General features: G+C 39.0%; 1 protein-coding gene across 1 annotated transcript in view; it reads left to right on the top strand.

Annotated features, from left to right (window-relative positions):
* The window catches only part of ZNF804A (zinc finger protein 804A), a 455,187-nt gene that overhangs the window by 13,305 nt on the left and 414,476 nt on the right, over nucleotides 1-27,406 (top strand). Inside the window, exon 2 of the mRNA XM_090144346.1 lies at nucleotides 10,684-10,799. The gene's annotated coding sequence lies outside the window, so the exon portion shown is untranslated. The remainder of the gene's footprint in view (nucleotides 1-10,683; nucleotides 10,800-27,406) is intronic.

Here is a 27,406-nt window from a genome sequence, read left to right as displayed (position 1 = left end):
TCCTCCTGATACCAAACGTGGTGTTTATTGAATTTCTCCATATATTCTTTCTCTGAAGATATATTAAAGTGAATTAATATGAAAGAGAAGGGTACTATAAATAAGCACAGACTTGTAGATATTTCCCTGCTCTCCTGACTTTGGTTAGCTAACAGGCAGAAGAAAACACGTAACAAGTGAGAAACAGCTGGACCAAACCCAGGCATCGTCAGTATGAAAGCAAGGGGTTCTTGTGTGTGTTTTGTATGGTAACAATGAACAGTGGGATTTGATATTAAAGGTACTCTCCTGTTTAAATTCTTAAATATTCAACTATTAAAATAGTTTTATTTATTGTACCTAAAGAACACCTATCTGCAAAAGTATATGAAGCATGTGTGAGAAATGGGGGTGAATTTTAGTGACCTAAGCACACTCAGTAGTGTGAATAACAGTAGTCAGTCCTAATTCCTGTTTCCTAATAATGGCTGTCTCTGGGATCCCTTCATGCTGCTGGAATCACTGGTACAGCACTGGCATGTCATGCTTCTCTCAAGTCTTTCCCATTGAGGGATCTCATACTGCTGGCAAGTGCTCATTTATTAGTTGCTGTGGCAGACAGGTGTTCAGTTCCATCCCTGACTCTTCCTATTATGTGGCTCTGCTTGTTCTTGCTGAAATTGTTGTTGAGTGACTGGTCAAAGCAAGCAAGGTGCTCACACTTAGTGACAAGTCAGTGTGCTTCTACCTGTCATGTGTGCCTGTAGTTATAAACAAACAGAAAAAGGGAGTAAAACTACACAGTATCAAGCCTCCTGTCTCCTGGGATCTTATTTTACATCTCGCTGTAGCAACTGGAAAACATTCATTGAGTATTCAGTAAGAGAGAGGAGTAACAGTGAGACCCAGGAAGTGACCACTTTGAGTATCTTGTGCCCTTGAAGTCTGGTGCAGGTTTCCATCTGGCAGCTAGAAATTTTACTTGCCAAACAAGAGAGCTACTTAAATGCAAGCAAATATGGTGCTCAAGAGCCTGTGACATAAGACTGATGGTTGCTGAAATAAGCAAGCAGCGGTTTGGTTTTTCTGAAAGTATTAATATCAACTCTGCATGGGTGGGAATGTTTTATATTTAACACATTTCCAGTGCAAATGAACTCGTATCCAGTCACTAACTCAAGCATCTTATGGTTTTGAACTGTAATCTAATAGTATGAGAAACTTTTCTGAGAGCTGAAAAACAGCTTTAAAACAAACTTGACGATCAGTTATTGTACAGAGCACCTGAGGACGTTGCTCACGGTGGCCCTGTTCTAGGAATTATGCAGATTTTTGAGATGTATCTAACACTGATTTTTTTTGTTGTATCTGGTTGCTTATGTACCAGATTAATGTTTCAGTAAGAGCTATAATTATGTTAGAATAAGTAATTAGGTCTGAGGAAAGGGAAAAGGATGTACTGAAACTTGTCCTGATTTTCTGTTTATGTTTGGAGCTTAATTTTCTTCTCTTGTAACCAATTTCAATGCTGAATTTCATGACCAAGAACAATTCAGTGCCAGCAGTGAATTTGCTGGTTGATTACAACAGTGAAACCTTTTTAGTGGTTTGAAGTACAAGTGGTGACAATCCTAGCAGACCTGTAGGGAATCTGACCAAATGAAAGACTACTTTTCCACCTCTTGGCACAGGTACAGAGTGACTAGCTTTTTATTTCAGGGAATGCATAGTTGCTATCCTTTTTTTTTGACACATTTATGGCAAGGAAGTTCTTAAGGAAATAACCTGTGAGATGTCTGTCTCCGTGATGAGTTAAAACATGATTTATCACTACTCTTATTTAGCATATATTAGCTGCTGGATGCCAAAAGGCCAATGTTTCTTCTGTGGGTTTTACTAATGTTAATGCTTAACAAAACGTCAGCACAACTTCTGTACCTTAAATTCATTCCTGATGAGCTTTCTTAAAGCTACTTGGTTCCTTTACCTCCTAATTCCAATATGGAGAGTTGGAATTTCTTCCCCTTGGTGACTAGTCTTATCCAGGGAAATGTGATCTGAAACCACACTGAAGCTGAACTCAACTGTACGTTTTCTGAAGTAGGATACAAAGTTGAAGAAGAAAAAATACTTTGGCTATTATCCAGTATTTCAGTGGACAAGATTCAGTTTTTCCACTGTTCTTGTAAGCTGTTGAATCTAAGTATAGCTGTGGAAGGAGAGATGAAGTATGACTTATGTTCTATATGCTTTTTTTAATTGCCTTATAGCTTAATTTGTGATGTGTAAGGGTGCCTTAGCCATGCTGGCTTGTCAAGGATTGCATCTTTGGATGAATTTATCACCATGTCCATTTAGCTGCTTAACAGATAGTGTTCATGGTTTAACAACAACAGAAAAAAAAAAGGACCAAGAGAAAACTAAACAAAAATTTGAAATGTGTTGTGAAAACAGAAAAATAACTGTCAAAGGTATGTCTCTCAACTCTCTTATTTTAAGAGTTGAAGGAATGCTGCTCACAAGTATCTTCAGTTTTGTTCAGTTAAGGTGATGTAGGTGGATGGCAATGCAACTGAAATTTAAAAAATCAACAGCTGAGGGAATGGGATCTTTTGCTTCATATAAACTGATAAGTGTAAAAAGCTTGGGGGCATCAAAAGTCTGGTGAGCTGCCTGATTCTTGCTGTTCAGAGGTTTAGTGGCTTCAAAACTGTCTTGGAGGGGGAATCAATTTTGGTTCTTGAGCTGCAGGTAGAATTTTGTACAAGGCTGTATTGTCCCTGTTGTTCTGTTACTTCTGTGAACACAGCAAGACAAGTATATTGTTTGTGTTTACTCATTTGACTTCTGGGCAGATGTTGGTTCACTGGAGAACTGGGAATTGGCTAGTACTGGGAAGTTGGGCAGTTCAGGAAGATGCATGTCAAATAGTCTGCATATATTTATATGTATTTATATCTTCCTTTTTTCACTTCAGGAGAAAAAGATAAGGTTGCAGAAACTTAAGCAAGACAAAATAATTGTGGAAATATACTGGATTACAAATCAGTTTTTATAGGGGAGGCAAACAAATAGATAAAATGTTTTTGGGAGTTGAAAATAATGTGGCTAATTCATATAGGCTGTTCTTATGTTTGCTTGAACAAACGTCCAGCTGGTTAAACTTTGTATAAATCCGCACTAAAAATGCTTTTCTAGTGAGAAATAAATATTCTAGAGATAGGGTATTACACACTATGCTGTCTTTTTCTTTTTCCTCTTCGTGCTTCAGTGTTGAGGCCAGTGACCAAACAAGGATTGCTCAGATGTCTGCTACTTGTTTTGGGGCTCTCCTGTGTGACTTCTCCAATCTTGGAAGCAAAGCAAGACTGTAGAAGCGAGATATGCTGAAGAAGCTGTATGCTGATGTGTGATGTACGGGGTTTGGGTGCTGTTCTGTTCCAGCTAGGAATGTGGCTTTAACTGAGGAGTGCTACGTATGCTAATGAGTCATTCTATATACTGTATTGGGAGTAAGTGGTAGGTTGGGGAGTTAAAAGTAATGAATGTGTATCTGTAACAAGTTCTTATACTTCATTATCCTAGAAATACATATCATTAACTTTTCTTATGTATAATTTCTGGATTATGAACTACAGTATCGCTTGTGAAGCTTATGTTATAGTTGGTGACAGACCATCATCCCACTGATTTCCTGAGGATTGTCTGGGCATGAGGTGATCTGCAAAGCTTTAGAGAAAGTGATGGATGACTTTACAGAGACTCACAGAGTCAAATGACATATCACAGTAGATCTAAGTCACAAAGAATCTGAAAGCTGCAGCCAGGTTTTTGTGATGGATGAGATGTGTGGGTGATTACTTCTCTAGGAGAAAAGTTGGACGTGCAGGTTGGACTCTACTCTTACTGGAGTTATACCTGACATTAAATACGAACATCCAAGCAGCCTTTGCTGTTGAGGGGTATCTTTTTCTGAAGTGCAGTCAGATTACTGTTTTTTCTTATCTTCAGTAATATGTCAAAATAAATCCATTTATTGTAGGAAAAGATTGGATAAAACTGACTCAGTACAGCTTACCATTGCAAATGATGCTCGATAATCATGTTATGAGGCAGAGCGTAGATTTTCTAAGTGCAACTATTTGCAAACCTCACTTCTTTGGCTCAAAAATGTGTAGTCCAATATGTAGTTTTACCTCTGCAAAACCTGTGTTTGTTCATCTTCCTTTCTCCAAGAAAGGTAGATCTCTGAGAAACATTTCCTTATCAACATAGTTGGCTGCAAGAACATGATTCTGGCAAGCTTTCTTGAGGCCTTTGCCCAAGGCTGTTGGTGAAATTCTGCCAGATAAACATTAATCTGGTATAATCTGGTATTGTGGAATCTGTTAGGTTCTACTTTTCACTAGAACCCAAATGGAGAAGAATGGAGAGTATGAAAGTGTGAGAACCCAGCAGTTCTGTCACTTCTATTGTTTTTATATATTTAAAAAGAAAAGGAAATACATGTCACTAACTAGGTAACAAAACAGTAATGAAAACATCCTAGAATAGCTACTTCTATCTTCTGGCTTGTATTTCCTGATTTCCTTGAAATTGCTTCCAGATGCTTTCCTCTGCTGCTTGTGGTGTGGGATGGAAATAACCATAAAGGGATTATTTATGCTGATTGTAGGACAGTGTCAGTATTTGATTATCCTTTCTCCAATTTATAATTGGAAAAAAATAAGTAGCCAAGCTGACATTAGTATTAGTATTGCCAGTCTGAGACTGGAGGGAGCATCTTAGTGCATGACTCAGCAATCTAGGTAGATTCTTGTGTCAGTGTTAGAGAAAAAGGGACTAAAGCTCAATTGCCACATAGAGTCTTTGAAGTTCTGTGTATTAAGAAGTGATTTGCATAGGATCTTCATATAAAAATAGTTTCTAATGAGTGATGTGGCTCTTCTTTAATTCACTTCAAAGTGTCATCCCTTCTGTTGAGAGGTGTAAATACAGAATGTTCACGGTGATGGTGTGACCAGTACTTGTCTTTGCTGGCTAACTACTAGTTTAATAAAGAAAGACATAGATTAGCAGTGAGATGGTGTGGGAAATGGGTCATTAACTGCAATAAAGTGCCAGTAATGTAAAGAGACATATTAATAATGACAATGGCAATGTCACTGATGATGAAAAATGCAACTCCTGCTCTTTGTAGAAGTTTCTTTTTCTTGGGAATTGCTGTTCCTTGCCCTTTCTCTGATCTCCATTATGGCTTTGTTTTTTACTCTTCTGACCAGATTATTTTATTAGAAATAAACACAAAGTAACAAGCTAAAATAGAATTAAAATATAATAGTAGTTGAGTTTGGTGTGTGTAAGCCTATTGTTCACAAGTAATACCAAACACATTAATAAAAGCTTTCCTGAGGCATAAGAATATTAATGGTTTAGAGATGTCAAGAACTCTCTCCAGAAACGGTTAATGCTTAGGTGGAATATAAATCACTGCACAACTGGAAATTCCTAGCAGTCTGTTCATAAATGGGCATCTGGCAGTCTGATTGCCATGATGCAGAAGGACACCAGAGTGTGTGCAGTAGAAAAAATTGGAGTTAGAGATGAATTCTACCCTCAAAGTGTTGTCTAAACTCCTAGATGAAATCATTGCTCTTCATATGAAGTCTCCACATATCACCTATTTATGGTCTGTAATTCATAATTTATCTAACATGTTGCTGTTTTATGAGAATTACACTAGAAAAACACAAATTGAGAATCTGATTAAAGAATGACATTGTGGCTCACGTGATATTTATGACTGTGTTCATTTTGTTCGATGAATATTCTGTTGTTTGTATATTCATTAATGAAAAATAACTATCCAGTTACAGGAAACTGTCACTAAGGATATTGTGGTGATGCATTTCAGAACGTTTCCGGAATGGAGTCAAGTTTTTCTTAATGGGATAGAGTGAACAGAATGTTGTTCTTGAAGGGTTGTGCATTGCCAGAATGCTATGGTGAGTAATTCAGGAGGGAGTAATGAAAAAAAAGTGAATCTTTTACGAGGGAACTTGGCTTGGTTTAAAAATCCATTGTAAACTTACGGTAAGCTTGGCTATGCATCTGGAAGAGACAGTGTCTACTACAGCCTGTTATTTCCCTATTTTTCAGAACTTAGAAACAAACCCTGAAACACTACAAGCCTTAATGCTACTTGAGGTAGGCTTGCTGTATCACTGTAAGAGTGAAGAAATCAAGATTAAAAATAGCTTTCTTGGATTATTTGTCATAATTAAGAGCATCACAGAAGCTTTCATTTTAGCTGCAAGGAGGTTGCAATGCCAGGAATGCTTCTGTCCCTACCAGACTTCTGGTGATGGCAAATCAAAAAGCTCAGAGGCAGTAAGTTCTGATCTTTTCTAGACTGTACGTGGATGAACTCTTCTTTCACATCTCACAAGAGCTTTGTCTTCTGCTGCTGTAGCTGCAGGCTCGATCTTGCTATGTGCTTTCTCTTCTAGGAAGTTGAAAGGAATGAAAAATACACAACCTCAGGGGGCTCCCCTTAAATGCAGTTGGATTCTGCTTGCACCTCTTCTCCCATGTCTGTGCTCCTCTACCTGCATGTAGCCTTGTGAGAGGCTGTTTTCTATTACATCCTCTTGAAGATATGTCCAGGCCAAAGAAGACCAGTGTCCTCAGCTTTCCCTTAAAAGGGCTGTGTGCTCCAAATCCAGCTATCTTGGTGGCCCTCTGAGGAACATGCTTCAATCTGTATGCCTGTCTGGTAGTGGGGTACCAAGAACTAGCTGAAACACAGGGGTTGTGTAATCAATAGAGCGAGTTCATTGCTCCCTTGGTGTGATGGGCTGTGCTCCTACTAAAACTGTGGGGAGTGCTATTGTTTCTGCCAAGACACAGTAGTTGCTGTGGTTGTCTCCAGGGCTCTCTTCTGCAGAGCTGTTCCCAGCTGTTGTTGTGGCAAGGGTCTCTTTGTTGCCAAGAGCTTTATACTGTCACTATTGAGTTTAAGGCTTCAGTCAGTCCATTATTCCAACCTGGGATGGCATCTTGCAATTCAACCTAGTGGCTGATTGTTCTGATTCTGTGTTAATGGTGAATACCAGTGTGCTTGCAAGCCAATTGAGACATTAAACACGGCAGGTAAAATTAGACTTCTGTAGCACTGAATTGGCTACTGGCTTCCAGGTAGAGAAGTAGAGGGTAGTATTTGACAGGTTAACTGTGCTTTATTTTTTTTCCAATCATGTTTTATCTGTCCACATTGTGTAACACCAGAACTTGGATGTAAGACACTGAGTGACAGTGTTGCTGAAGTCAAGGTAAATGCATTACTGTTCTTCCTCTTGTTCACTGATGTGGTGGTTTCTTCATAAGAAGGTGGTCCCATCGTTAATCACACTCTTCCCTTGGGGAGTCCTTGCTGACTGCTGCTAAATATCTTTTTTATCCTTTGTGTTCAAAGACTATCTGCTCCATGATTTAAGTCAATTTAATGCATAACCTGAAAGAGCTGTAAAAGACTGAATCTGACAAAACCAGTGTGGAAAATGGCATGCCTAATGTTTTTTTTTAATGAGTAGCTTTGTAAAAATAATTATAGTTCAAGCTGCATTATTTGGGTTGGATTTTAATTGAGCAATTAGCAGCATTAGAAAAAGATACATATTCTCAGTGCCACACTTCCAATAAACTGGCAGGGATAGTTTCTCATGCATTGGAGTTGAAACAGTCTTTTGTTTCAAGTAGTTTAAGAACTTTCTACACTCCAGAGAAAGTTTGTCATTCTGATTTAGTGAAATCCATATGATGATTCATATGGCTCAAAGCTGAGAGAATGAGGGTATGAGAGAGCTGCTTCAGTTTTTGCAGCCTTCTTCCATTCAGTGTGAGAATATTAGTTTACATAGGTATGCTGGTGGTTTAATAGACTGTGCTAATATCAGAAAAGAGGGGAAAAACTCCTCTAAATTTTTCCTAAGAATCTAGGAACCTGGGTGCTGTAATAAATTCATTTAACTTAATGTGCAGTTGAGGGTGGCATCTTGACTTTTTTGAATGTTTAGAAGGTACCAAGAGCTTCATGCTAGTTAAATGACAGATCAAAGGTGCCAGCTTTGCAAAGCTGTCTGAGAATATTGGAGAAGAACATGTACAGGATGAATTTCCTAATTTTATACAAAACAGGAATATAAATGGAGTAATAGCTTCTGTGCTGCTTCACTATTTGACTGTAAGTTAAGGCAATGTCTGATGCTCTAATACTTAAGGGTAACAAATGGCTGTGACAGCATTTATGTGGGGTTCAGTAGAAGTGTCCCCAGGCAGTTAATTTTGAGTTAGGTAGAAAAGGTTGGTGGTAATGCTATAGAGGTTGTTGCTTCAGTGTTCTATTCTACATAACTAGGGATATTGAGAAAGCATTTGAAAGTATGTCACCTTCTCAGTGATGTGGAAGCAATCAGGCTTTGTGGGTAAAGAATGGTCATGTCTTTCATGTCAATTAAAGTATGAGCTGGAAGCCAAAAGGCGGGCTTAATGATGATTGTGTGCACTCAGTGTTGAACTGTGGGTGAGAGTGACTTGGTTGTGATGAGCAAACCCTGTAATGCTACTAGGTGACTGTTGTTAAATTACCTCTTGATCATTTTTTCTTCTGAAAGACAAAGCTAAGGGACATCATGCAAAGATCTATCACTCCAGCCAGGGTAAGCGCTGTAACTGTGACCACTTTGTGCTGTCTTTAATTTTATTTTACTTGAGTAAGGAGGTTTAAAGTAATTGCAGTAGGTGTTAAGATTTCTAAGTTGTATTATGTGGAAGTCAGTCAATTTTAATTTTTTGCTGTGGAGTTTTGCTCATGCTTCATAAATGCCAACAGAAACTTCAGGATAGTATGGGAGAGTGTGGATTAACAATAACTTGAATTAGAGCATTCTTTCTCTCTTCAGTGTCTCTATTCTAGTTGTCCTGTGCTTTCAGCCCAATTGCCTTTTTCTTATGATAGGACTTCATAAGTGCTTAATTTCACATCTAAATCATGTTTAAAAAATAATTGGAAAAATTACTGTATTTTTCTTTAGCGTGCCAGTGCACTTCTTGGTACAGTCCTCAATTAAAACAATTGGACTGAGAGCTGTTGGCTTGAATAGTGCACTATTTTTTTTGTTGAAAGTGAAGACTGACCCAATATTTTGTGCTGATACTGTTGGTCTGTGCTAACATGATGTATTTGCTGTAACTAATTGCTAATCCTGCCTTGAGTGCCATAACTCGATTTGTCAATGTGCTAACCAGTTTGAACTGACTTTTAAACTGCTCATTCAACTTTCTTTTTCCTGAACGTCTGCACTGATGCCAGTTCAAACTGTGGCTTGGATGTATTTTTGGGAAGTAGGATTGTTAATGCTGGTGGTCTTGAAGATGTTGACCATTTGATAACTTGGTAGGACTGTACTGCTTACTTGCCTAGGATGCTCCAGAATCATATACTGTAATGTTCTGGAGCAGTGAGACAAGCAGTAATGTGCTGTTGTACTGATGTATGCATGGCAGATGTTGAAAGAAACATTTATATTATGGTCTTTCACTTTCAATATGAAAAGTATGAGGAAAAATACTTCATGGATATATGAGAATAATTACTTAGTGGTAACTGAGTCACTGATATTTCAGTACAAGAAGGATGCTTATGTCAGGTTTCAAGCAAGATTAAGCTGCAAGTGTCTAAAAACTGATTAAGGATAAAGAGTAGCATCACTCTAGTGATAATGTAATCTACCCTGATAGAGCAACTTCCCTTTATCTGCTTTAAGCAGTTGTTTCAGGGATAAGCTTGCTGCTTGTCTCCCCCGTAAAACATGTTTGTGTTATAGCACGCCTTTGTTATGCTTCAAATAGAGCAGTGGTCCTGTGCCTCCTTTCTACAGAAGGAAGTGCTGTGTGTTGGTTATGGCAAGAATGAGATAACATCCACATGCCTGAGTTGAGAAGCCAAGCCCTTTGTGTTGCTTGTCTAGGCAAGGAGCTGCTCCATCAGACTTGGTGGGATTAGTGAGGTTAACCTGAAAGGGAAGAGTGGTTCATTTCTTATGCTACTGGAGGAGGCTTCAGAAAAGCCAGATACTGAGTAATACCACCCATGTTGTAGTGGCTCCTTGGATTCATGAAGAGGTACTGCTCAGAAGTTGGTGCTCAGCTTCATGTTCCTGAGCTTCTGACAATTCTGAAGAGAGGAGGAGAGCCTGGAGCTGATACCTACGTGCCTCCTTGCTTATCGTATGGGAACAAGAATTTATAGCATGGAGTATAGAAAGTAATGATTTCTAGCTGAAGTTCTGGCAAATGATTTCTAATCAGGAACAGTACATGTCTACTGCACTTGGGGTTCAGAGTTAGATCTTAGTGATTTAAGACTTCCACTGAACTTGGGAAAGCTGTTTGTAAGTGCTGGGGTCTTTGGAAATGCGAAGTTTAAGTTTTTATGAGCAGAGGGGGGGAAAACAGTATTGCCTTAAGTAGTTCCTCTGAATAATTTAATGAGACCTTGTCACTTGATATAGCTACAGACAGCTGTGTTAATCCCTAGATGGGTGACTTCTTTTTTTCATGGCAAGCTCTTTAATTCTAACATGAAATATCAATTTTCATATTTTTGACCCATTTATTCAGCGAAATGTTTTCCTTTGCTTCCAGAAGGAAACCAGAGCTGTTTTCCAATGTCTTCAGCCTTCCATGTGTCAATCTCCAGGGAAGAGCAGACTGCTTTGGTGTGAGCTGTTAAAGTATTTACTGAGGCTTTACTGTGGAAGGTAAGTGTGGAAGATCCAGATTACGGGTAAAGCTCAGCTTTTGGTTACATAGTGATATCAGTTCATTTCATGTGTTGTGTATTGCAGTAGGTAGAGATGTAAAAGGTATACTGTGAGCAAAAAAATCAGTATACTATGGGGATAAACCTTAATTACTTCAGTTTAAATGATTTATAGATTAAATGTAAGGGAAATACAATGTTTGTACAAAAGGGATGGTGACTGTTGTTCTGCTTAGTACTTCATACTGGAAATGAGAGAAAACACTACACAATAAGTATTATAGATTTCAGCAAACTAATTTAACTTCCATATGACTCTCAGGCTTGTGATGCAGATGTTTAATGAAGTGAGCTTGTTCCCCACTGATTTTGTATTACCATTTTGAGTCATTTCCCTAACTTGCGGTTCTTTGTAGAACATCTTCAAAGTGAAAAATAACAGCTGTCTTGTCTCAAGTTTTCCTCTGTATCATATGAGGAAAAAAATCATTTTAGTGCATACAGATAAGACAAAAATAGTGTGTTGGGGGAGAAGCTTGAAGCTTAGCATCAGGAATAATAATGTGAGAACATGGTGCTTTTAAAAACATTCAGTATTGAAAACAAACAAAGGGTCTTAGAAATGTACAGTTGAGTATTTGTGGGGTAATAATTCCATTTGTTCTACAGAAGACTTTCAGTGGATAGGTTTTTACTGCACTGTTCAAGACTCATCATTTAGGAGTGGAAGTAAATTTAATAATACTTTAATCCAAATGCAGCATTTCAGTAGTTATATAAGCGAATCACTATCCACGTTGGTTGAGCTGATACTAAGAGGGGAAAACAGTCATTCCCCAGAAGGAGAAAGAAGGAATAAAAAACTGTAAATCCAATATGGCTGTGGAGAGATTGCTTATGGACAGTCATCTGTTTTAATTGTGGGCAGTTTTTGGCCTAATTGAGCTTTCTACTGATCACCTCATCCTCGCTCTTGAGGCAGGAAATTGTGTTGGCACATGGTACTCATACCTTTTCCATATAGGTAGATTGAGAGCCAAATGTGCTGTTGTACTTAGGAATGTGAGATGATAAAAAAGGGGCTGTTGTCCTGAAGGATGAAGTAGGATGGGGCACGTAGGGAGCTAGAGCTACTACTTTTTGTAGATACAAAGGGTGGAAGGGTGGGAGCTTTCCCTGTGGGAACCATCAGTGACCATCAGTGTTCAGAAGAGATACCTGTGGCTTGTGGGGGTGGGCCCTGATGCCTGGCCTGTGTGGTTGGTGGGCCACCTTGGGTGCATTGATGCCTTTAGGAGCTTTATTGCTTTAAAGGTCTTGAGAGCTGCACTATAAAAATCAACAAAACAAAGAAACCAACTAATGACTGAAAATTGCAACTTGTTTGAACTTATGGCTTTCTTGGTTTTGCTTTTAGATGTTTTCTCCAAAGGCTTTTTTGTTAAGGAAAACCAGCAGTCCTTGTACTGATACTTCATTATTAATTTCCGACATAATGGTCCAACATTCAGTATTTGCTGCATTTTTCCTGTCAACTCTGTTTCACAGAAAGCTGTCTTGAATATTTGGCTGCTGCTTACTTCACCCTGCTGCTGACAGCTGTAATAAGCAACCTCGTGCCCTTGCTTCTGGAAAAATGTACTATTTTCTATGATTTAGTTTTAATAAAATAGTCCTATGATGTTATTCTTATTAGATATACTTCTTCATCCTTTGCAGCTTCAGTGCATGGAAAAGAATGCAAACAGCATTGACCACAGTGTTCAAATTTTTAAGAAATTTATTAAAAAACATAGAAGCTAAAATACTGGAGGCTAAAAATAAGAAAACAAGGACTGGACAGAATATCATATTGAGGAAACAGTGACTCTCAAATAGGTCTCCGGAGATGGAGATCGTGTTTAAATTCAGTAATATGTTACCATTTGTTTACAGAGTACCTTTTATCCTGTCACTGTTCCTCTTACCCACCTTTTCTGCCTGGTGTTGAGTATAATACTATCTTAAAGTGAAATTGCTTGAGAAGCAAGTCTTCTTATTCATATGCTTTGCATGTTTGTTCATTCTCTGAAGTATGGTAAATAAATGTGCTTTACATTTGTCTTCATACAAGGGACTAAATACATAAAGTGATTTAAGATGAGCTCATTAGTTCAGAAATGAGAAGTAGTGTAACTGTTAAAAAAAAATTTGGATTAGTGCTAGAGTGAGTATTTATAGAATTAAAAGTTCATGCATAGCTTAAAGAGGGATCAAGAGGAGCACAAGGGTGTGCTCCAGATGAGACACAGTCTTCCAGAACTTCTTGTAATGACCTTAAATGTGCCTTGAATGCTTCTGTACGTGTTACTCAGTGTCAGGGAGAAGAACGGCAGTGCAGATGAGAACAGGCAGTCATTGATGGTTTTGTATCTTGTTTCCTCAAGGTTTAGCAGGTACCCCACTGGAAAATGCACAAATAAAGGCACAGTTGTCTGGCTTACTGCACCAGGGTGGGACTGGGTCCAAAAAGCTTGTGATCATGTGCCTAACTCTGCCCTGAATGCTATTGAAACTTAGATCAGAAGTTGGCATTTCTTTTCTTTCAAGGTTCATAACAGCACATGCAATGGTTCAGATAGGACTTAGCCATCTTTCATGTCCATTTTCAGAGAAAAATTTCTTTATCTGCATATTTTATAGCCATACAGCATGCAAATAATAAAAAAATCTCTAATACTTCCTTAGCTGCAAAGACTTAACAGGAAATATTAAGGCAAAAGGAGAGTATATATTTAGGTATTTGTCTTGCCTAGGGATGATTAATTAGGTGGAGATAACTTCATATTTGCTGCATTTTTTTGACTTTAGTATTTCTCTTCAGCTTTTTAATAAGGTATAACTAATTGTGCAAAATACATTAAAAATATAAACCTGACAATTAGAATAGCTGTATCTATAAGGGAAGACTTTAATGAATACTCATGCTCTTTTTTTTTTTGGTTCTTGTATGAGCAAACCTGTATTGCACTTCTAGTGTGTTATATTTCTAATACTGATCTTTTATTTCACTTTGGTCATGAACACAGAATACATCCTAACATTATGGAAACTGCCTATAACTTGCTTCCAAGAACTTTGCTGCAATTGACTGGAATGATTTTAGTGGATTTGGAAGATCAGTCAAGGAACTATGGAGGATTCTAAGTGATTCTATGAATTCAGGGAAGTTTTAGTCCTAGTAGCTTTTAATAAACTTTCTGTACACTCATAAGTACAACTGCTGTATAGGTTGAGCACCCAGCAGGCTCTGGAGCTGGTATCTAAAGCACTTCCTGCCTTCAGCCAGTCCCTATTTGGCAAGAATGCTCTTTTCTGTGCACTAGCAGTCATCAGCTATGAAGGGCTCACAGGTCCATTACATCCACTCCATCAATTAAGGGTGTTTCCACTGTGTCCTGCTGTGTGAGACCTCTTTAGAACTGTCCCCTCTGGGTGTCTATGATAATGAATGCCACGGGCAATCAACGAATTGCAGTGGCAGGGTCAGGAACAGCGTCCCTCATGCGAAAGCCTGGACCTGCACTGTGGTGAGCAGTGCGTGGTGTGAGTTTTCTGGCAGAGGAATCTGAACTGATGAGATGAAGTGTGGTCTGAATGTCACTAAAGCACTTCAGTTCTCACAAGAGGAGGAAAAGTGGAAAGTATTGCAGTGTTACCTTTTTGAGAAGAGGTTAAAAAGCTACTTGTCTGTTCTGCAAACTTGCTGGATGGGTATGAAGATGCAGGAGTGTGTGTTAGCTGCAGTGCAAAATCTTGCTTCATGACAGATGGAAATGAGGTGCTCAGACTTGAGTGTTGCTGTCTCTTGGAGGTTTGATCATTTTAACTCTGCAAGGGGAGGATGACCAAGGATTCAAACTCACCTTTGGCAGCTGCTAAAGTATAATAAGTACTTAAAGATGCCAGCTTTTAATATCCTCAGCTTCGACAGGATCCATGTCATAGGCTAAAGCATTGTGCTGTACCTGAGCATCAACTAAATACTACTGTCATAGACAGTAACATAGAGTTGTCCATAGAGGGTTTAATCAATGAGAATGACTTTAAGAATATTGCAGTATGGTAGCTTTTAACTTACTGATGAGGGGGTGGATGTGCTTTAGAGATATTAATTAACATTTTCTCATGATAAACCTGTCTTGTACTAAAAAATGCAACCTGAAGAATTTTGTTGGGAAAATAAATTGTCTATTTAGATCTTGATTTGACTCCTACTGAGGCACATTCAACAAAGCACTGTAGTGCTGGAATAAATAGAGCTTTGACCTCTGAGCTTGCTTCAGGAGCAGAAAGCAGGAGAGAAGGCAAAATGTAGACTAGACAGAAATAGTAAAATGAAAATACTGTCAAGAAGAAGCTTAGGGGTGGATGGGATTTACGTATTACATTTAGCATGCAGGGAAGTGCATATTAATGGCCATGTTTTCAAGTTAAATGTTCATTAAATTTTTTTTCCAGGAGCTTTGTTTTTAACTGCACCAATATTCCCTCTTTTGTACACTTGTTTCTGTGTTCTACTGGTTCTTGTCTTTAAAGTGAGTGTCTTTTATTAGTGAATGTGCTTTTCACAGTGTTTAGGAGGGTGACTTGAGAGCAGGGAAGCACCTTTTTAATCTTGTTCATTGATAGGAAAGGCTCCTCATCCGAATTACATACGATCTTTCTGTATCTCTCTATATATCATAGTGTGTTAGAATACGCATGAATTACGGAGTATGGAAGCCTTTGTCACAGTACTGGAGTCATCTAAGCATCACTGATAAATACAACAGTAAACAGCCGTGGGGATTGTGTGCAGCCAAGTGTTACAGTTCACTCCTCTTGCTGCTCAGATACTGAAAGCTCTACTAGTAAAATGTTCTGCGTTCCTCTTCTTGGATGTATAATAAAAGAATGCTGCTTTTTTTTAAAAAAAAAAGCTGTTCTCACAGCTGAGGGGTGAGTGTTTTGACCTTAAGTACTTGTCAAACCTGCAGAGAAACAAAAGCAGCTCTGTGGGTGAAGCAAGCTCAAATACGGAACTAATGAATTTTTCTTTAGAAGAAAATCCAAGTAGCTTTCCTTATTTAGGTGAAGGCCTCTGTTTACCAATTTTAGAATTAAATTGGCTTGGCAGTGAGGTGTTCCTTTATTTAATGGCAAACCTAAGAAGTGCTTTGTGCTGTTTGACTCCAGCAATACTGCTGCTTTTATTGGAATCTCTCTGCCCTTATGCATGCATCAACTTTGTTCTATGTGAATTGAGTCAGAAGCATTGGCCTTGGAAAAAATCACATGATGACTTGCTTCCAGCTTCTTTCCTCTGTACCTTTTCTATACTGAGTGTGAGTGTCATGCATGGAGGAAAGGCAATATGATGATGTAGGCGTGAAACTTGTGTGCTGTTGCCACTGCTTGTAGGTAGCTGTGAGCTTTGTCCTCAGTGCAGGTCTTCAGGAGGAAGTCTGGTTAGGCCTGGCCTTTGCTCTCTTCTGAACTGGTCTGCAGCTTGGTTTTACCTAGTTTGGTTTTCCAATAGGTCTGGTACACAGAGTAAGCTTGTTTTACTTGTCTTTGTGCAGTGCCACCAGGACGGTAACTCACATCATGGTGTCTTACAGGGAAATAAGTTATCTGGTGTGATAATGGCTCTTGAAGAGGAGATATGGAAGGCATGGAGAGGTGCACAGGATGAAAATATATGGAGCGTGGGCTGCTGCTGGAGACCTCACAGTTGTGTGTGGCTTAGCAATGGCTGAGCAAAGCAGCATAGCCCTCTGACCCTGAGCTGGTCAGAGCTAGTTTGTAGGGGTGACTGAAACAAGTAATATTATCTAGCATCTATAAAGGATATGTTGTTTGTAGATTTGGATACAGCATGGAGCTGTAGATGCTTGCAGAAAGAACAAGGTATACAAATGTTAGCTAGTGCTAATGAAGAGAAATCACAGTGAATGGATGCTAGAGAGGTGAAGAAACTATTGAGGTGAATGTGATGTTCCTAGGCAGAAAGCTATGTATGCTGAGTGCTGCCTGACATCACCAGCAGCAGAATGAAACCCCTAACTTTGGGGCCCAGAGGAGCAGCACAGGTTGAGCATGACACCAGAAAGAGGTGGAAGCTGTTGGTGTAATGTGTTATTCTTCAGTAATAATTAGATCTCAACCAAAAAGACTTCCAGGATTTAAGGTGGATTTAAGAATACCTTATTATGTTTTAGACCTAAAGTATTTAAGTGAAAATGAGCAACATGCTGCTTCTTTGCCCATGAAATAAGATTTAATGTTAATGATGATAGGGTGGTGGCTGCCTTTCTCAGGGGAGAAATTCCTCTAGACTTGAAAGCTTTTAGAAGTCTGTCTGCTGTTATGCTGAGAAGGGATGCCAGGATGTGACTATAATTTTAAAAAATAAAAATCAGATGAATAAGCAATCAGCAGTCATGAGTACTGTGCCAGAGCCACACATTGAGTACAAGGGTAGAGACTGATTACTCGATGCTTTGCACAGAGGTATTTGGCAGGAAATCTCCATCACAATACATTGCTTCCTATTGGGTTTAGTAAAACAAACTAGAGGTTCAGCATTTTTCATAGATTCCACTTCTGGTGATGGCCAGATAGCTTTCTCTTCAAAACACATGTTATCCTGCAGCTGAGGAATATAGAACCTTCTTCCAGTTATTGCAACATCAGCAGTGCTTTGCCGTCTATTTTTTTTCCTAGCATATGTGTTAAAGTGATCCCTCTTATGAACCTGGCAGTGTGTCAGCAGCACAAATGAGAATAGCAGGGATGGATGTGAATCATAAGCCAATAGCTAGGGCCTGCTTGATTTAAAGGAAACACTTTATAACTGCTAGGCTAGGATCCTGGCATCAAGTTCTTTGGTACTTTAGCTTCATTTTAAGTAATTTCCTTTTATTATGGTGAAAGGAAAAATGTTACTGTTATGTGGTGGTTGTTAGCTCAGTTTTGTTAGATACTGGGGATATTTCTATGTAGTAATGTAAAAGCTGTAGATCCAAATCATTTTGCAGTAACACAGATTGAGATGAACAGCCACACAGAGCTGTACTTGGGCACTATGTTTTGTGGCTGTGACTTTGGACTCTAAATGCCCTCAGATATTAAGTCTATATGGAGTTCTGCAGCTGTGATCCACTTCTATGCAAAGTGCTCTATTACATTGGTGATAAAAACTACTTGAATGTCTATTAGCTCATGGCTCTGATGTACGTGCAGTGAAAGTTATTGAATGTGCTGTCAGTGTACTGTAATTGAGATTCCTGGTATTGGCACACTCCTACAGAGGACTGTCAAGTCTGATCATAAATTAGCTACGGGATTACTATTTTCGGCCATGAGTTTGGAAATCATATGCTCATCTGAAATTATTATGGACCCTGAGTGGATGATCAAACAGTCTCATTGGGATGGGTTTGTTTGTGGAGCTGAGTAGAAGGTGATGTGTGATGAGTCTGTCTGTTGCTGTGTATCTGTCAAAGCAGAGTCCATTAGAGTTGGCTTAATGGCCAACTATTGTAGTAACTTTAAACCTCTTAACTACCTGACTGCAAATTCATCAACTCCCAAGTGCCTGTAACCATTGAAATAAATTCAACTGAACTTGGCAAACAAAAACAACTGTTGAGAAGATGATCTGATTTTGACAAGTTGAGTAGGAGATTGCAGTGTGTTTAAGAAGTAAACAAAAGTCCTGTGCTCTACATTATATCTTCTAACTGCTTTTATTTCTGAGAACGCGTTAATGTTCTTCATGGAGAAAAAAAATGCTCACTGTACATAGCAATATATCTCACAGTTTTATTGTGTTGATGTGTGTAATGAGCTGAATTAAAATCTGTGGAGTGGGAAAACATACATAAAAACTGTCATATTTATAACATGCCATATTTAAGTTTTCTGGTGTCTAATCTGCAATTCATCTGACAAGTTGACTGTGAGGTAGAATTTTTAAGTTTTAAGAAACGAGCAGGTTATTCTTGCACATCTGCTCCTCTTGCTTATAATTAGGAAGCTATAGCTTGGTCTAAAGCTTAACCTCTCAACGAGTGACTTAAACTGCTTTTGACAGCTGGTAGTATCATTGGAAATCTTAACATACTAAGAATCATATCTGCGAGCCAAAAGGCAAGAAAAGAGCTGTAGGATAGCATGTGGTATATCCTTAGGAAGTGCACTGTTTTATAGCATGAAATATAACCTACTGTATATATATGCTGCCTACAGAGCAAGCTTTTGAAAAGTGTGGCAGGTTACAGTGGTCGGAATGTGTAACTTTGGATCCACTGCAAACTTCAGAAAGAAAAGTTGATGTTATCACTCTAGCAGGGTTTGCATGTTATGTCTTTGTGACAAGACAGTCTGTATTACATCTGAAATGACACATAGCAGTACTCTCCTTTGCTTTTGCAGTTGCTGTTTTGCAGTATGAAGCACACAAGTTGCATTGTGTTGCCTCCTTCTCAGGACTCCCCTGAGGCTGCTGTGCTTGTACACTAACATTCTTAGCTACTTTTAGGAATCCAGATCAGTAGGAATATAAAGTCTTGTGGTAGTGAGCACTTTGACAAAAGGAAATAGTTTAAGGGGAGAAACTGTGTCTATAAACACTGCTTCAGTCAGAAATCACGTCAAGAGTGCACCTATGGTTTCCTGTGCTGACAGCTCCAAGCCAGTTGCTGTGTTCAGCTCCAGTTGAATTGCTCTGTAGCTGCCAGAATTGATTCAACAACAAGAAAGAAGAACAAAAAAAACCCCTGGTCCAATTCAGGAAGATGAATAGCTGTGAAAGTGAGGTGGTAGCATCTCAAGTTTTTTGTCTCGTTGAGACTTTGAGCTTTGCCTAATTAATCTAATATTTTTCCTTGAAATCAGTGGTATGTAAAAGCTATACACACCTTATCCGTGGAGGCATCCAAAGCAGTGTTGGAGTTAAGTGGCCTTTAATGTCACTTCCAACCCAAACTATTCTATGTTGTTTAATTGACTCTATCACAGGTTATGCAGGGTTATAAGTAATTTGAGTTCAATCACACATTACAGTTGGGATGGTCAGCAAAGCACTCCTGCACCGCTTGGATCAGTAGTGCCACTGCTTCTGTCTCAGCAGTGGTGTAAAGGCCTTCTTTGTGAAGATGCTTTTATGCTGCTTTTTCAGCTGGAGAGTTGGATGGGAAGTCTAATCTGGGAAATGTGAGATTTATATCTTTTTGCTCTAGAAGCAGAGCACAAACAAGGTCACTGTTATTTGATGTTTCCTCTTACCTTTGAAATGACTTCTCATCTCTGCCTGACCAAGTTGGGCTCAACAAGGAGCAGCAGAAAACATTGGGAACTTGTCTGTTAATGTGGTCCCAATGGGAGTAAGGGGAGTGAGCTGCAAAAACCAGATACTTGATTTTTTTTAAAAGCTTTCTTAATATTTTTTTCCTTAAAAGAAGCCATCGATGTTATGCCACAACAGATCCAGTAGCAGGGTGAATGGTATTATTAGCTCTGCTAGCTTTCTGCTCCTGAAGGCAAGTGTTGAGCTAGATCTTGTCATTTCAGACAACTTGCTAATTTTGGTTTGGCTTGCATTGACTTGTTAGGAAATATGCTGCCCTGGTGCCTGCAGCAAAACACGAATGAATGCATCTACAGAAATTTTCTGCTGAATTTTTCAGGTTTTCTTAAGAACGACCTCAAGGACGTGTGTGTGTGTATATGTGTGTATATATATATATATATATATATATATATACACACATATATGTAACCTTTTGTGCATTTATTTGTGTAAACTTGAAATAACTCAAGACAGTTATTTCTAAAAATTAGGAGAAGAGTCATGAGGTGTTACCTACTGAAATTTAAAACTGAAGTGTCAGAACATTTGTTGGTAAACTGGAGTATTTGATCACAAGATCTTATTCTGTTTACTGACTACTGCTAAGAAACATGATACAATGTCAGGAGCCCAAGAATCTGGACAAGATTTGATCCTCTAATGAAAATTGTATTAATGTGTACATTAGATCAAGCTTTGGTCTTGAAGTAGAATGTTGTCAAACTCACTTGGGTGCTGTGGTATTTGCACTGATGGTAGTTGGTAAGACACCGAATTAGGAGGGTATTTAAAGTAGTTTTTAATAATGTCTGAAATCTACTTCATCTGGTCCTGTGTTTGAAGCAACAAAATAGCTTGGTGAAAATGCAAAGGTAAATAACTATCAGTTAATTCACTAGACAGAAAAATGCTCTAATACTTAGTGTGCCCTATACTCAGTATCATGAGAAAAAGGTATGAATCATGATGGCACTCAGAAAGCACAAGCTCTAGTTAAAGTGGATTGCACTTGATTTTGGAGTAAACATAATTTAGCTAACTGTAGAAATAGCTAACTGTCAGGCTGTCAATTGCCTCCGAATAACAGGAGCAGTAGTGTTCAGATAAGAATCTGCTTTATCCTGAAAGCTGTGCTAACAAAAGCAGATGCTTAGGTACAAATCCTGTCTTGAGGGGATGCTATAGATGAAATTACTCATCACCATGTTTGATGTGGTGGCTCAAGACTAGTTTATTCTGGTGGTGATGTCTAGTGGCCAACTCAAGTTAAGACATATAGGTGTCAAGCCCTATGTAGATCTAGTATTTTCCTAAGAATTTGATAACTTAAAAAGTATTCAGAAAAATTCATCTCTGGAAAGACATAAGAGGGAGGGAAACAAATATCAAGCTTATATATACACACACATGTATATAGGATTTTTTTTAAAGGTGCCTCCTTAAAGTAAGTGTTTATCACAGCTTGATTTGTGCTCTTGTACTGGAGTATCATAGGAAGGGACTGAAGGAGGGTGTGTTTATTCTGTGAGAGCATTTCATGCCTGTTGTACACTGCAGAAGATTAAAAACAGTGAGAAACTAGGTAGGAAAATGTTTGTCACTAGTGACCCTTGTATCTCATGTACTCTCTTGCTATTGTTCCTTTTCTTCTCAGTGGGCTTGTTGTGGTACTGAAGGAGAGAGAAGTTGGTGGTGCTGTAATGTCACTTGTCAATCAGACAAATAAGCTTTGTCAATTAGTTCTAAATGAGCCCCCTTTAGAAGCTGCATAGGAAATAGGTACTGGTTTTGGTTCATCTCCTGTTTTATTTGGGGCCATAATAAACTAGTTGTCTTAGACATACCTCTTTAGAAGTTTGTGTGATATTAAGGAAAACATTTCTTTTTGGGAAAAGCTGTATACTTAGATCTCTGGACCAGAAGACCAATAAAAGTGGATTGTTTCTAGGTAATGTGAGCTTCACTCTTCTCTGATCATTATGAAGTTAGTAGTTATTAGGAAATGTTTTTAATATACACATAATCCCAGAAATGTACATTTATCAAGGAGCAATACTGTGGTTTGAAGTACAGTGTATACTGATGGTAAATACAAACAAAAAAAAAAGCCAACCTCAAAACTCTATTAAAGCCATTAATTAAGGAATGGTGCTGGCATAAGAACTGCTTATTTGTTTTTTCCAAACTGCACTAAGTGAAGTGGGAAATCTGTAGGGGTGCTCTAGTTTAACCCAGCAGGTGCCTGAACAGCGCAGGGGATGGCCTGTTGTTTGTTCTCCCTCCCCCAGTGGGATGAGGGGAGAGAATCAGGGAAAAAACACCACCCCCAAAAGCCTCATAAATCAAGATAAAAACTATTTATTAAGCCAGAAAAGGAAAAGAGAATTAGTAGTAATGATATGTATGTATATTTTAACAAAGCAGGGGATGAACAGTGCAGTTGCTTACCACTTGCCAACTGATGCATAACCAGTCCCTGAGAAGTTGTTGGTCCCCTTGGCCAACTCCCCTCAGTTTTCTGGTTTATTCCCATTGTCAGCTGGTGCGGAACATCGCTTTGTCCAGGTCAGCTGTCCTTGTTCTTTTCCCCTCCCACTAACTTGTGCCCCCTCAGCCTCGCTTGTTGGCAGGACAGTATGAGAAGCTCAGATACTGAAATGTCTTTAACTGTATACTGAGTGCTGCTCAGCAACAATGAGAACATGACTGTATTATCATTGTTTTGCTTTTAAAGCCAAATCATAGCGTCATACCAGACACTACAAAGAAAATACTCTGTATGAGCTGAAAGCAGGACAAGGAGGAAGAAGGCCAAACCAACATGTAGTTATATAGTGGAAGACTTCAATAATGCATCTTCACTGGGGAGATGCAGCAGGGGGGTTGGAGATTCCTGATCCTTGAGGTCCCTTCCAACCCTGGCCATTCTGTGAACTTCTGTGAGGAAAGAGGAAGGAAAACAACTAAAAAACAAAAACAAAAACACACACAGGGAATTCTCAGGATGAAGGAAAGATGTCCTTTAAGGTACTTAAACATGGAGAGTAAAGTGGCTAATCTAAGCACTTGAAGTGTAAAATGGCTGTTTTTCAGGGGAGTCTCTTAAACTAGGAATTGTCACCCAGTGATGCAAGGCAGGTGTTACAGCATCTGTAGTTATGGTGAAGTGTACTTTTCCTCTCAAAAAATCCTGGTTTTGTTTACATTCTGTGCTTTCACATGATGCTTTCCATTCTGGTCATTAGGATCACAAAATACCCTGAGATGGAAGGTACCCAGAAAGAGTAGAGAGTCCAACTTCTGGCTTTAACCAGGTCTTCCCAACAATCAGACCAAGTGTCTAAAATGTCTGAGAGCATAGTCCTAATGCTCCTTGAGTTCTGGCAGATTGGAGCTTTGCCCACTGCCCTCAGCAGCCTGTTCCATGCTCACCACCCACTGGTGCAGAGCCTTTTGCTAACCCTACCTGACCCTCCCCTGACACAGCTCCATGCTGTTCCCTCAGGTCCTGTCACTAGAGAGCAGAGATCAGTGCTGCCCCTGTGTGTCCTGTGAGGAGCTGTGTGCCACTACGAGGAGGTGATGGCCATGATGAGGCCTCCTGTCAGCTTTCTCTGCTCTGGGCTGAACAAATCAGAGGACTTCTGTCTTTCCCCATATGTTCTCCTTTCTAGGACCTTCTCCATCTTTGTAGCCCCCCCTGCCTTCCCCCTAAAGTACTGAAATATGTCAGCACTTCCTGTGGTGCTGCAGTACCAACCATGTGTGGGTTATGTGGATTCCTGCAGGGTGCTTGTGAGAAGCATCATCCCAGACTGTTTAGAGTCCCTAGGTTGTTGTTACCCCTGCCCTCTGAGTAGCTTCTGCTGCCAAAGAAAACTCAGCTTCCTGCATCTGTTTACTTCTGTCCAGACATCCATCCCTATTCTTTTGCCAGATGTGATTGCTTCTGTTTGGCAGTGAACAGTGTTAGTGTCAGTAGCTTGTTGTATTAGCTCATCACTTGGTGCGGAGTTGGCAGTGTGATGAAGCAGGGATAGGAGGGGGGACTATTGCAATCATCAGTTGAATGGCATTCATTTCACTGTACTCAACCAACTTTTACTATGGTATACTGAGTTATAGCTTTAATCTTAAGTAATGTAGTATATCACCTGAAAGGAAGGAATACATCTGAAGCGATATGCCAGAACACCACGTTTGGCATTGTAGTGGTATGTAAGTAGCGGAATGTCAAATCCAGATACTCTTAAATACTTTCTCTGTACTGTGATTTTGGTGTAAGTTTTGTGCTTGCTGGCACTTCCCAGCTTCTGTGTAATTCCAGCTCTGAATGTATTGCCAGATTTCTCTGGAATCTATGGTAAAGGACCAAAGCTGTTTACAAAAAGCCTCAGCTTTTGTTCATCATAACAACTTAATCTGGATCAAATAGCTTTGCAATCTGACTTTCAGATGGAAAAATGTAGGAAATGATATAGCAGTAAAAACTCAGTCCAATTTAGTGCCCTAGATTTTCGAAATTACTTTTGGGAATAATTCCAGTTGATAAACAGCATTAAAAAAAAAAAAATTCCTTTAAGCTACTGTGCTTATTTGCCTGTGTGTTAGAAGTAAAAAATGCTATTAGTGCAGTAGAAATGAATTGGAAATGTGTTTCTGAAGATACAGTGACAAATTATTTTTCTTTTCTCTTTGAATGTGTGCTCAGTGCAGAAGAAATCTAAATAATAGCAGTGTTAGCAACAATAGCATTTGTGGCATTTTACAACGTTGCTTTTTCCTTACTGTGGCTTTTGCAGGTCCAGTTTGGGATTTGATGTTATAAAAAGCCCATTCACTGCATTGTGGGAATGTTTGTCTTGGGGTTGTGGAAAGAAAAAGGCTGAAGTAGTGAGTATATTTCATGGTATTTCTTATATTGTCTGCTGATTGAATGACATAGGCAAGTGCTATTTAAAACATCTAAGTACTGGAAACTTAGAAGCACATACCTATGACTAATATGTTTTGGCTTAAATGTGTACTAAGCTTATTATAATCTGGATTTATTAACGTGAGTCTGCAGCTCATGGATCGAAGGCTGTCTGTGTTCTCTTCAGTGCAGTGAATAGGAGAAAGTACTCACATGAATCTAGTGCTTAAAGAATAAATATGGCTTGTTAGTGGAATTAGGTCTCAACTGGCACATGTCAGAAATGATGGGCTTTCTGACCTCACTTCTATATCTTTCTTGTGTTCTTCTATTTTATTGTCCTTCGGCAGTAACTTCAGAGCAGCTTCTCCCTTGATTCCTGGGCCTACCTCATGCTTTGAGATGATGTTTGATATTAATGGAGAAGCATCATTACTTGGGCCTTGGAGCTGCTGTGCAGTTTTTCTGGCAAAAGATTAAATAGATGGAGAGAGAGGGAAAAGCTGTGGAACTGGATGCTCTTAGAGGCAAGATGCCAGGCGTAATACAGAAGAGAAAACTGCTGTGTTAAAGTGAGCTGTTTCAGAGTAATTATCTGTATGAAATATGTAACTTTTTATTGCACCCTTCCCTTGACTTTGGCACATTTCTCTGGTGCTTTTTTGTTTGGTGTCCTTAGCATCTCTCCTGTAGCTTTTGCATTGTAGCTGTAGGTGGTATATGATCCAGGTAACCAAGAATCCCATTGTAAGGGATGGGTACCATCACACTTAATGAAGGATAAATCTCCAGAGTAAAACATTTGGGATGTATGGGGGCTTAAGCTATACTGGATCAAGCCTAAAGATTACCCTCCAGTACCAAATGAAAGCTCTCTGCCTCTTACAGTGTGGCACTGTGTCATCATGGTGACTGTCACCTGCCTTGGGCAAGGAGAAGTGCTGGTCAGGCTTCTGAGAGCATTAGCATCAGGGAAGGGCAAACCTTCGCATCTCTCAGTTCACATTCATCACCAAAAGGTCAAATAAATAAATTCCTGGCTTGATTTAAAGCATTATAATAGCTCTCTTCCCCTCTGTTACATAAATTCGTAGCAAAAAGGCTGCAGCATATCAGAGGAGCTGGTTCCTGCAGTATCTTCAGCTGTTAGGGGAGAAGGTAATTCAGTTATCTGAAACACCCAAAACTAAGAAATTCTTATTCTATTCCATATGTAATATGTACTGATAGCTCTTTCTTTTTTGGAAGGCTTATTAGACCTCATTTTGCAGTCCATGAACTTGTTGCATTGCTTCCTTTCATTTGAACAGAAGTGTTTTTCTGGGTTTTTTTAATTGTATGTATGCATGGGAGCAAGATTAGGTGGTAGTTGAATATTGGTTCTTATTACAATTAACAGGTAGATTCTTCTCCTTATATTTTTACTACAAAAATGCTTAAGGAGACAAACTGTGTATTGGTATTAAGTTTGCTGAAGGAGTATTGGTATAGGAGTAGATTTTGACTTTGTACCTTCGATCTTTATTACCTCATGTTTCCCTGTAACTGGATCTCTTGATGAGTACTTCTATGAAAATAAGTGTTTCTGGAGATTATTTTGAAGTCCTTAGAGAAGGAAAAAGCCCACAAGAAATTCTTGAGAAAGGACTCGAAGAGAAGAAAATGTGATAAGGTGTGTAAAGTAGAATATCAACGAAGTATCCAATAACCTTTCAATCCTTCTGCAAGGTGGAATAAGTAGGCAGCAATAAAGATTTGTAAGTCTGATAGAATACCTCTAGAAGACCTAATTTTTTTGGCAGTATTGTTTTATTAAATCAAGGTCAGACAAGAACTAGATTAAGCTACATGATTAATGTGCATATTGGGTGTAGCATAGCAAAGTTAATTGGCGTAGTGAGAAAAGTTTCACTGTGAAGATTCGTGAAGGTAAGCAATGGTGTTTCATGGTGCAGTGGATTTGACTGAAACTATGAAGAACTTGAAGTCTGCAGTTCAGTCAGGTCAGCCAGTGGTTTTGTTGACTGTGCTTAGAATGCTTCCAGGAGCGTGTGGAGCTCTCATAGTAATGGCTGAAGTTAAAATGATTGGAGTGAGGATCTAGATGGGGGGGTAAAGATGGATCCATTATTCACTGAATGGGAAGATTTATTCTGTTTTCAACATAGTTAGTGGATTCAATATATACACAATGCCTCTACTCATGAAGTGTTAGTGAAAGCAAATAGTGAAACTAACTGATGCATAAATAAAGGCCTTTCTATTCCTTTTGGAATGACTATTATTTTTAAATATGCTGCTAGTGCAATATTAG

This window comes from Phasianus colchicus, chromosome 7 (genome assembly GCF_987193195.1).
Source record: "Phasianus colchicus chromosome 7, bPhaCol1.hap1.1, whole genome shotgun sequence".
NCBI lineage: Eukaryota > Metazoa > Chordata > Aves > Galliformes > Phasianidae > Phasianus > Phasianus colchicus.
Note: the sequence above shows the minus strand (reverse complement) of the source record. Positions and strands in the feature narration are given on the sequence as shown.